This window comes from Anoplophora glabripennis, unplaced genomic scaffold (assembly GCF_000390285.2).
Source record: "Anoplophora glabripennis isolate ALB-LARVAE unplaced genomic scaffold, Agla_2.0 scaffold210, whole genome shotgun sequence".
Lineage (NCBI taxonomy): Eukaryota > Metazoa > Arthropoda > Insecta > Coleoptera > Cerambycidae > Anoplophora > Anoplophora glabripennis.
The window spans coordinates 446,573-457,125 of record NW_019416369.1 but is presented as its reverse complement, the minus strand read 5'-3'; positions in this window follow the sequence as shown (position 1 = coordinate 457,125).

The following is a 10,553-nucleotide window of genomic DNA, read 5'->3' as shown; positions in this document are numbered from 1 at the left end:
ATAATGATAATGATAATGATAATGATAGTGATAATGATAATGATAATGATAATGATAATAATAATAATAATAATATGCCTTTATTCACAGTAAAAGAAAATATCTTAGAAAAAATAGTTAATAGTGAGTGGCGGAATCCAACAGAGGCTTATACAACCCACTGAAGAACCATCATCTAAAATTATAATTCATGTAAGGTCCAAGGCTTGCTGTGTGCGGCAGAGTTAGCTCGCGTTATATACGTATGCTTACTTATTGCTGTGTTTTAATAGCGTTTATAAATAGTTTAGCTTTTCTTTGTATAAATTAAAAATAATAATATATTTAGTTTTTGATAATTGACGATAAATATCCTTGGTACGCACGATGCCTAAACAACTGAAAATTGTTCCGAAGATATTAGCGGATTTTGTGAACGAGCATTATCCGTTGATAACTAGAAATTGAAAACAATTAATATTAAAAATCCTTTGCTTAGTGCAGCTTCTAGATATATTTTTGCACAAGATGGCAAAAAGAATCGAGTTTATTTGCAAATGTATTTTAGAAGAAATTCGAGAGGTGTTCTTAATTTAATAATTTGTGATAGTCCACTACACAAGAAAGAATTTTGTTACCAACCAACAAAGAGACATTTCCACTGGGAAATTGCAAAAATTATCCATAAATTAGAATTATCAATCTGTGATTTACAGACCGAAAACTATCGTGAGAGCAACGCTAATCTCGCTGTTGTTTCTAATAAAGTAAACTTAAACTAAAAACGTTTAAGACTAAACATGATAATTATAACAAAAATTCGAGAACTTATACAACAGCTGCAGTCGCAACGAAGAACTTCGACCACAACGAAGCCAAATAAATTTTTCCATTTAAATATTTCTAACGTGTGATCTATAAATACAAATTATAAAAAGTTAAGACTATCCGATACAAACATTTCCTTTGCTTAATTTTGACGATAATTCTAAATTTGATGCCAACGAAACTAAGTATGATGAATTAGAAAAAGATGTATTTACATCAGAAGATGAAAATAAACCTGGCTTAGATACTGATGTAAGAGAAAGAAGTACAGAAAAAGATATTATGAACGTAAAACAAATCCCGAAATAATACCAAATACTATTTCCGTACTACAAAACATGACAGTACCTTTATATGCCTTACCCGTAGGAAATATAAACATAAAGGCACATACGAAAGAAACAAAATCATATACAGCTTGTAAGAGTTTGGAAGGAAAATTTTATTTTACTTGGGAAAAATTTGAAACTATATGTGAACGCGATTGCTTAAAGCACTATTACAAATATGTAATACGAAAAAAAAAATAAAATTGGTATATGCATTGTGAATTTCAAACATCAACAGTATTTAAAATCTAGGTGTGTACTTAAAGTTTACGGTTATTGCGTGTTCAACTGCAAACTTTTCATTTTTTATATAAAAAAAGGAGATACTGGTTGTTAGGTAGAAGTAGATGTATTTAGAACTCCCATTAATTATATATAACCAATTTAAAAAAATGACTGGCCATGTAAGGGACGTAGAAAGAAAAATAGTGCGTAATAAACTGAGGCATATAAAACCTAATAAATAAGTATAGGCAAAACGTAATTTTAAAATTTATAATGAGCAGAAACAATTTGGGGGATATTAATCAGAAGATGTAATAAGGAAAATTAGGTCCGAAAGACTGTCCCTATTAGATTACTACAGTAATGATATACTAGATCAGATTTGTATGCATAAAAAATACCCTGAATATATGTATACAAAGTGTCGGCGATCCATTCTTTATTTATTTGTTTAGTAAGGAACAATTTACCTACTTTTTAGTGTGCCTGGTATGCCCACCATACATGTAGATGCGACTGAGAACGTATTAAGAAATCCAATTATTACGCGAAAGATCCGCGCAGCAAAAAGCGCACATGAAAGAGTACTATATTCAGTTACCTCTTAATAAAAAGGGTTGTCGTACCAATTTTTGAACAATATTCGGAAATGCACGATGCGGGTTCCATTGGACTGTGTCTAGAAAAGTTTAAAATGCAGTGCAAATTTTTAAAAAAATGGCCTATATTTTCTAGAATAGTGATTTGACTTCAGCTACGCGTTTATTAATGCCATATCAATTTTTTGGAACAACATGACATTTTTGGAGTATCTAGAGAAAACATTTCTTGAATTAACATCAACATCGGGAAGTCTAAAGAATTTAACTACTCTCCACTTATGCATATGCCAATTTTCTAAAGTAATTTGTTCAGATATAGATAAAATATTCACGAATGTCAATAGGTCCCAGTTAAAATGTTTTATCGTAGTATTCTACTCCCGTATAATGGGTATTATTCACTCGGTAATTTAGGCCACTCGCCTGCGGCTCGTGGCCGTAAACTTCACCTCGTGATTAATACCCATCATTATACGCTCGTTGAATAATATACTATTATGTCACATACTTTTAATATAGCAAGTTTTGATCAATTTATAGTTTGGTTTAAAAATATATATTTATATGTATAATTTTAAATTCAAGATGTTAAAAATTGACTGAAAAATTTGTATAACGTGTAGATTAGACACTTCGAATGAAATGGAAGTTTTGTTCAAATATGACGCAAATTTTGATGAACTCGTGATAAATTGTTCGTATAGTGATCAAACGGTATTGTATCTGGCGACAATAGGTTTTATTCGCCTAAATTCTACAATATTGTGTTAGAAAAATATATTCTTATATTGCCTCTGTGGACGGATTTGTTAGTTGAGGGACGACGTATTAGCAATGCCCCAGTGGAGAAATGGTTTGAAGCGTTACGTTTTAAAATTTCATTGTAATTTTCGGTTTGTTATCGTTAAAAAAAAAATTAGATCCAATATTATACATATAATTAATTAATAATTTCTTTATTACATTTACTTTCATTTCATTTCGTTTGATCTCGTATAATTGCTCACATTAGCTGATTTATTCCTACTTAAATTTCGTACCTATTTAATACTTAAAGATATCGATTTTTATGTCATGGAGTTTTTTTGTTAAAATTCTGGCTTGGGTCGATTCGCGGTTCACCGGTATCGAAATACAACTGATTTCTGGCAGTTTTGCCAAACTTAATTCGAATCTTGAAGTTGCGGTTATTTGTTTTGCATTAATATAGGTTTAGGGGGTTAATATAAATGTTTTAAATAGTAAAATGTGAGTATAGGGTTAATATCATTCTCTATGTATAAGTAAACTTAATATTTGTAATAATTTTTTGAACATACGGTTGTGATTGTGACTGTACCAATCAGATCATGACATGTTCCTAGGTATTTTCGATCTTCTGTCTCATTTGGAGGGAAACTTGACTTCTTGGACGGCTTAAAAAAAGTTAGCAACGGCGTGTGTGATTGTGGCTCGTGGAAATCTATGATCATTACAATCATCTTTAATTAGGATTAATTTTTGCGGCCAAATTTGAAGAATTTGCGGGTCGTTAGTTCTTTTGGAGCAAATATTTTGCTGGAAATCCCGAAATTCTAACTTCTTTGGATGGATTTGTGACACGACGCTGTGTGAGACTTATCGTTAATTCCTTGGATTAAAATCTTAAGAGGTATGTTTTAATCATTTAAATTATCATGAGATCAATTTCGCTTGGGCAAACATTATTTATTGCTAATTATTTATTTTAAATCCAGTGCTTATTTCTTTTCTGCCTTATCACCAGGTTCATAAGGTCCACTTTTGCGCGTTATCGGCAGACATGTGATTTGCGTGGAGAATAAAATAGAGAGAATAGAGAATAATAAGGGTAAGTGATATTTATATCCTATTTCTTTTTATCTGTCTGATCATTGTATATATATGATTTTATTAATATTTAGCCTTTTTTAAATAGTGTTATAAAATTAAAATTATTCCAACAACAAGAAGCCACGTTGCCAAATTATTATTACTGTTGGTGATCTACGTTATTTTAAAATATCACGTCATATACTCGTACGTGACGACTTGTAGTTCTAACCTAAGAGTGTATTTTAATTATTTTGTTTTCTCTTAGGTTTTTTTTGGGACCATACATTCTTGGAATATTTCCTGGAAGCTCGATTCCTTTTGTTTTTGAAGCTGGACTTCTACGTAACAGCATTTGGAACACTGTTGACGTTCCTGTACTTATTCAAATATCTCCTGTGACAGTCTCAGCCAAGCATTACGCAATCGGTGCTACCATCATTCGTCATATCGTAGGAGTTTTGGTACAGCTCCGTGGAAGATCCTCTACCAGACGTATTTCTTGGATAATAAAGGATATCACGCAAGTTTTTGAAATAATCATTTTGCTTTTATTTTTTTACTCCATGCTTAAATTTTGATCGTAAAATTAAATTCTTAGTATTATTAATTTGCTATTGCTTAGTAACATTTATTATTTGCTTAGCTTTACTGGCTTAGATTCGATTGTTTGCATGTATGCGCTTTTGTTAATATTCTTTATTTATTGGCCATATTGGCACATTTTCATTGTTGTTTTTTTTTAATATTTTCTTTTTATTTTGGCTTTATTGACTTGATTAATTGACAGCATTTTGTAATACGCTTGCGGAAATTTCGGAAATTAGGGTACTTACCTGCTTATTTACGGTATACACATGCTTATGTGTATTTATGCGCATGCGCCTGAGCTCAAGCGACGCCATTTCGAAGCCTTACTGCCTATCTTTGCATTTTGCTTAAATAGATTTTTTTTCTACCTAACCTCTAATCGTTTGCGTAGCTAGTTTCAATATTTGCTTTTGCTATAATCAAAATACTATTTCAATTTTCAGACAGTATTCAGTAAATATACAATTAACTCAATTATAAGTGTAAGTACGTAAAATAAAATATATTTATCTTGTGTTGTACTATTATCGTATTTTATTTATCGTCGACCTCTTTTTAACTATTTTCGGAAGTTGACAGTCAACTATTAGGGTATTTATTCGGCTATAGAAAATTTGTCTGGCGCCCTGTTAACATCTAGAACCACTCCCTCCTCCATTGAGTTAGCCAAATACCCGAAGTCAGTATGTATGACCGTGGTATCATAACCTAGTAGAAATACGAGTTGTAGGTTACAAAATGACTAAGAACAAAATTTTAGAGGGAGGCAAAAATGCAGTCATCAGTAATCAGAAAAATATGACATTCAGTATTAAATATACGTATCCAAGGGGAATCAACTGGGAATTAATAAGAACCGATGTGCCACTGAGAATAATGAATGAATGTGAATTATCTTCAGTGGAAAATTGGAACAAAAAGCTTCTTACTTCGGTACTTCAATTTAAAAAGAGTAAGCAAATCTTACAAAAAAAATGGTTCCGTCTTTATAAAATGTATGTATTACCACAGAAGAATTCTTAATAAAACTGCAGATTAGGTTCAATGTGACAAATGTCAGGGATGGATTCACCAGCGTTGTCACACTGATCACAACATTTCTTTCGCGGGAGTTTTTTTTTTGTAAATTCTGTCTATGGAACGATTTGCCACAAAAGATAAACGACGACAATGTATTGTCTGGTTTAACTCGTTCATGTGAAGAATATAGTGGCCAATATGACGAAAAGTTGTGAGTCTCTTCTCTCTTCACAGATTAGAACAGGACACGAAAATGCATAACCGCTGCAACCTTTGACATAAACAAAGAAGAATAAGGTTAACTGCTTCATATTTCGGGAAGCTTATTAAAGCAAAATCCGTAAGTGTTGGCTAGATTATTGGGAGATATTTTGTACGGTGAAAAAACTTCTGATTTTAAAAACATCGCTCCCCTAAGATACGGATCGCAGAATGAAAATAACGCAATTTGCAAATATATTAGATAGAACAATCCATATCGTTACATCGACAGGATTAGTTATTTACCCAAATAATCAACATTTGGCTTGTTCGCCACAGACTAGGGATGAATTGCTACAAATAATTAATTTCCATTGTGATAGTATTAGACATACCCCAGAAATGCTTTTTCGTTTGCAAACAAATATTATTTGTAGACTTAGGAAGCGTGTGGAGGTAGAAGGTGCCCATATTCAAAATATATTTTGATATATATATATATATATAGGGGTTAATATAAATGTTTTAAATAGTAAAATGTGAGTATAGGGTTAATATCATTCTCTATGTATAAGTAAACTTAATATTTGTAATAATTTTTTGAANTTTTTTTTCTATTTAGTGTTATGTGTAAAGTTTGTTTGTCAAATTTTGTTAGTGAAAATTGCATTAGCAGACAGTAAGATTTTCTAGGGTCTTATTTTTAAAATATGTACGGTGTTACTATATGTCCAATTAAAAATTAAAACAAAACATGGTGGAGGAGCTGGTCGATGTGCACTGACATAAAATCACAACTATTTCCAAAACTGTTAATTTTACCGAGTTGAACCAGGAGGGCATTAACGTTGGAAAATTCTCCAAGGAACTTCTTTTTGATACAGGCAGGTTGCGATCGCCATCTACGCAAAAATTCTGGGTTGTTAACCATTGGGCATAGTCCGTCTCTGGCATTCTGGGCATAAAGAAGTTTCACTTACATCAAAAACAAGCTATGAGCATGTGTTATCGATCACTAAATTTGCATCACGCTGAAGTTAACAGTTTATAGACTGTAAATAAAAATAGCTTTTTAATTTTCAGTTTTGAGATCCCGTAACTTGTTAACGAAGGCCCATATAAAAAAATTTATATGAAAAACTGATATTATTTTGACCTCATCTATGTGTACTCGACCTTTTTTGTATCAATACCAGGACACCCTGTATATAGATATATCTAAATGAGTATTTGCGTGGTGTAATCCAATAATATTCAGGGTATGTAGTTCATAGAGTAGTTGTTTCCCACAGTACCAGCAGCAGTTAGCAATCTTGTCTGTGAGGTTTGATGTCTTTTGCATACCCAGATTTCTGGTATCAAAGAATGTTGTTTGAATTAGGTTGATACCTTACTAAAGACTAAAACCATGTGAGAGCTAATAATAATAAATGATATATATTTTTTAAACAAATATTTGTACATTCAATGTTCTCTTGAAACAATAAAAAATAATGTACATTTTGTACTATTGTAATATTTATAACTGTGGTTACTTTATTAGTCATTACTAGTAGGTACATAGTTGCACATAAAGATAATTCCTTCTTACCATAAATAGATTTCATAACTCCGATAACACCTAATGTTTTCTACGAAATCTGAACAAAACAAAAAGGGGATTCCTTTTTCTTCCTTTGCGTGGTATATAAACAAAAATCATTTGGAAACAAACAGCCAATTTATAATAAACTGTAGAATCATGAAGACATTGGTGGTAATTATTGTTTTGTTTGTTGTGCTAATTAATTCTAAAGTAGCTACGGCTACTGAAGATCAGCGAACAGAAGAGGAGGCAGTATTAAATAGAGGTAATGTAGCTTAGGTCAGAGGAAATTTTTACTTGTTATTTTTATTTGTTATTTTTTTTACTCTTCATACTGAAAAATTTTCTGTCTAATCGACATATAAGATTTTTAGATCACTGAATATTTTATAAATTAATAAAAATATACATATTTTTTCTTCAGAACAAAGTACTATAAAAATATGTAACTAAATATAAATATAAAATCGATTAAACCGCAATAATAATATAAAATAATTTCACTTCTGTTTCATAAATTTTTATCCTCTGACGCGCTGCTATATCCTAATTGGGGAGGGCATAAATTTACTAACATAGACATATCTTTTTCATTTTCAGTTGTAAGAGGTACTTGCATATTATATCAATGCACTGCCTATTGCCACCAATCTGGGTTCTTACATGGCTCCTGCAGCAACAACAATTGCGTTTGTTTCTAAGTTGGTTTATCTTAAATCACATTGTTTATATCTTTATATATTTATTAATTATTTTTTAATTATGGTTTAGCTGTATTGCATAACACCCACACTGTACCCAAATAAAACTTAAGAGTGATTAACAGAAAAAGTATCCTATTCAATACTGCCTTATATTTTTATTATTAAAATATTTCTACAAATCTTTATAGTGCAAATGATTAGTCAATGGTAATGGGGAATAAAATATCGACATCAGAATTTCAATTATCCGAAATAAATAATGGGGAAATTTTGATAAATTTTTAGAATCAATACACTATAGCAGATTCAAAATTACTACACCAATAAGTCTCTTGGCTTCTGATAGTGATATTGCATTTTAAATCGTATTTTGTTTTCAATGCAATATTTATCTTTAACTCCGTCATTAACTGACAATTGTATACAAATTCAGCGAATTTTTACGTCTTCAGACATATCTGTGAATAGGTACTTATTTTTACTTAAAAACAATGCCTCAAAACCGAAGTCCTTTAGGACAAAGATTCATATAAACTGATGATCCCAACAGATAATCCCAAGAATCACCTTCTAAAATGTTTTTACTGCATTCATTGATTTTTGATACTTAAAAAGGGGAATTATTTTCCATTCGCTTTTAATTCATGTCCAATTTGTTATTATATTTTTTTTCATCATAATTTTATAACCGTCGTGAGATAAATCATATTAAGGATATTTTTCACAAATTTCACTAGCGACAGTTACAAAAAATTGTTTATACAATCCCACTCTGCGAACTGTGGAACGCGTATGTATGTGATAGATTGATTGAAGCAGAATTTGTAAATTTAAATTAGCCAATCAAAACAATAATCCCACATCGCTATTCGCAGCAATGAAAGTATCCAATCCACGACAAAAATATCACCCACAGGCGAAGGTACTTTTTGAGAGATATGCAGGCCTATTCTGTATTTCTTTAATACAGCTGGCATGTTAAAAATAAAAAAAGATATAACTACGTCATATTGCTAACTTCATATAAATGTGTAAGCCTGTCAGTAGAATTCTTTAAGATTAAGGTTTAAGGCAAGTACAGAGTTGACTATTTGTTCTTAAGACCATTTATTTTGTGTAAAATGCGCGCAATGAAATTCCAAATGTTTAAAAAAATTTTTACGGGGAAGAATTATAACACAAGACAAGTTACAATATAAAAACATTGATCTTGTAGTAAATTTAACCTTAATTTTTATTTATAGGTTACTTTCAAACTCAAATAGTTTGTCATCTCAAAAGAAGGTAGAAGTGCTACCTAGTCAAAAATATTTTATTACTACATTATACAATGAATTCTAGGTTTCAGTAACACTTCAATTCCTTGGTTATGGCTGCTCTCAGTGGATTAATGTTTTTTTGAGCTAAGAGTCGCAAAAGTAATTTAATTTATTTGTACAAGTAGCGAGCAGGTAAATTAACTAAATCATACAACCGTAACGATACAAACATAAATAGGTACATATTTTAAAGATTTCGAGACGTTGATGGTTTCCAGGGATCAGAATACATAAACTGATACATTTTGCTTTTATAACTCCTTGGGTCCAAGAAGACATTGATATTTTTTCATACTTAGAAACATTATTTACTAGGAAACCGAAATTGCAAAAAATAAACAAAAAGATTAATGGTAGACAATAGTTGTATTGCAGCTCTTAATAATATATGAAGAAATAAAGGCGTATCAAGAGATCTCAAAATTCGAATCTATAAAACTGTCATAAGGCCAGTAGGTACTTGTTTTCGGATATTAAGTCAAGTTTGGATATTATTATCGTATCGTAATCGTATGTGGTGACTTAAATTATAGAGGATACCCGCCATAAAAAGACCTCTTTAGCCTGTTTGAAATGTATCAGTTAAAATTATTGTATAACGAGCCCACTCGTGTAGCAAAGTGTGGCAGCCATATAACGGCTAGTGGTCTGGATTATTTCCTCGGTCTCCTGTAAGGTCCATGACTTGGGAGCTTCTGACCACGCAGCTCAAATTATGACTTGGCCAGCTGCAAACAAATGTCATAAAAAAGTTGAATATGTAAATACACGAATAATGAACAGTTAGTCAATATCTGAAATTAAGACCTTACTGCAAAATAATTACACACGTGATGCTTTTGCAAAAAGCTCAACTTAGTTGTTCGGTGACTTTTTCTCGCATTTTCGGTAGTGATTCAATAAAGTGTTCCACAAACAAAAAGTGAATTCGCGTGGAACTCTTGAGAGGGGTAAAGTTCCCTTCCCAAGAAAAATCCATAATAAGCTTAATAATCAATCTTAAACAATTGAATTGTCTCAAGAAAACTACACAGGATCCATATATTCAAACACTATAAACAGTCAAAGAAATTACTTGGCATTAAAATTTCTAATTTAAAAAAGATTATTATCGAACATTATTCTAAACACAAATAATAAATTGAAATTCCTATGGAGCCTAGTTAACATTAAGTTGAGCCGAACTAGTATCAAACCTAAAATTGTTTTGGACCACAATGGTATAAAAAAACTAACAATACAAAAATTGCTAATATTTTTGGATAATACTTTACAATCAGCTGAGAAGCTTGAGAATCTGGACTTGCATCAGAACATGTGTACAAGGCTGCTAGTACAAG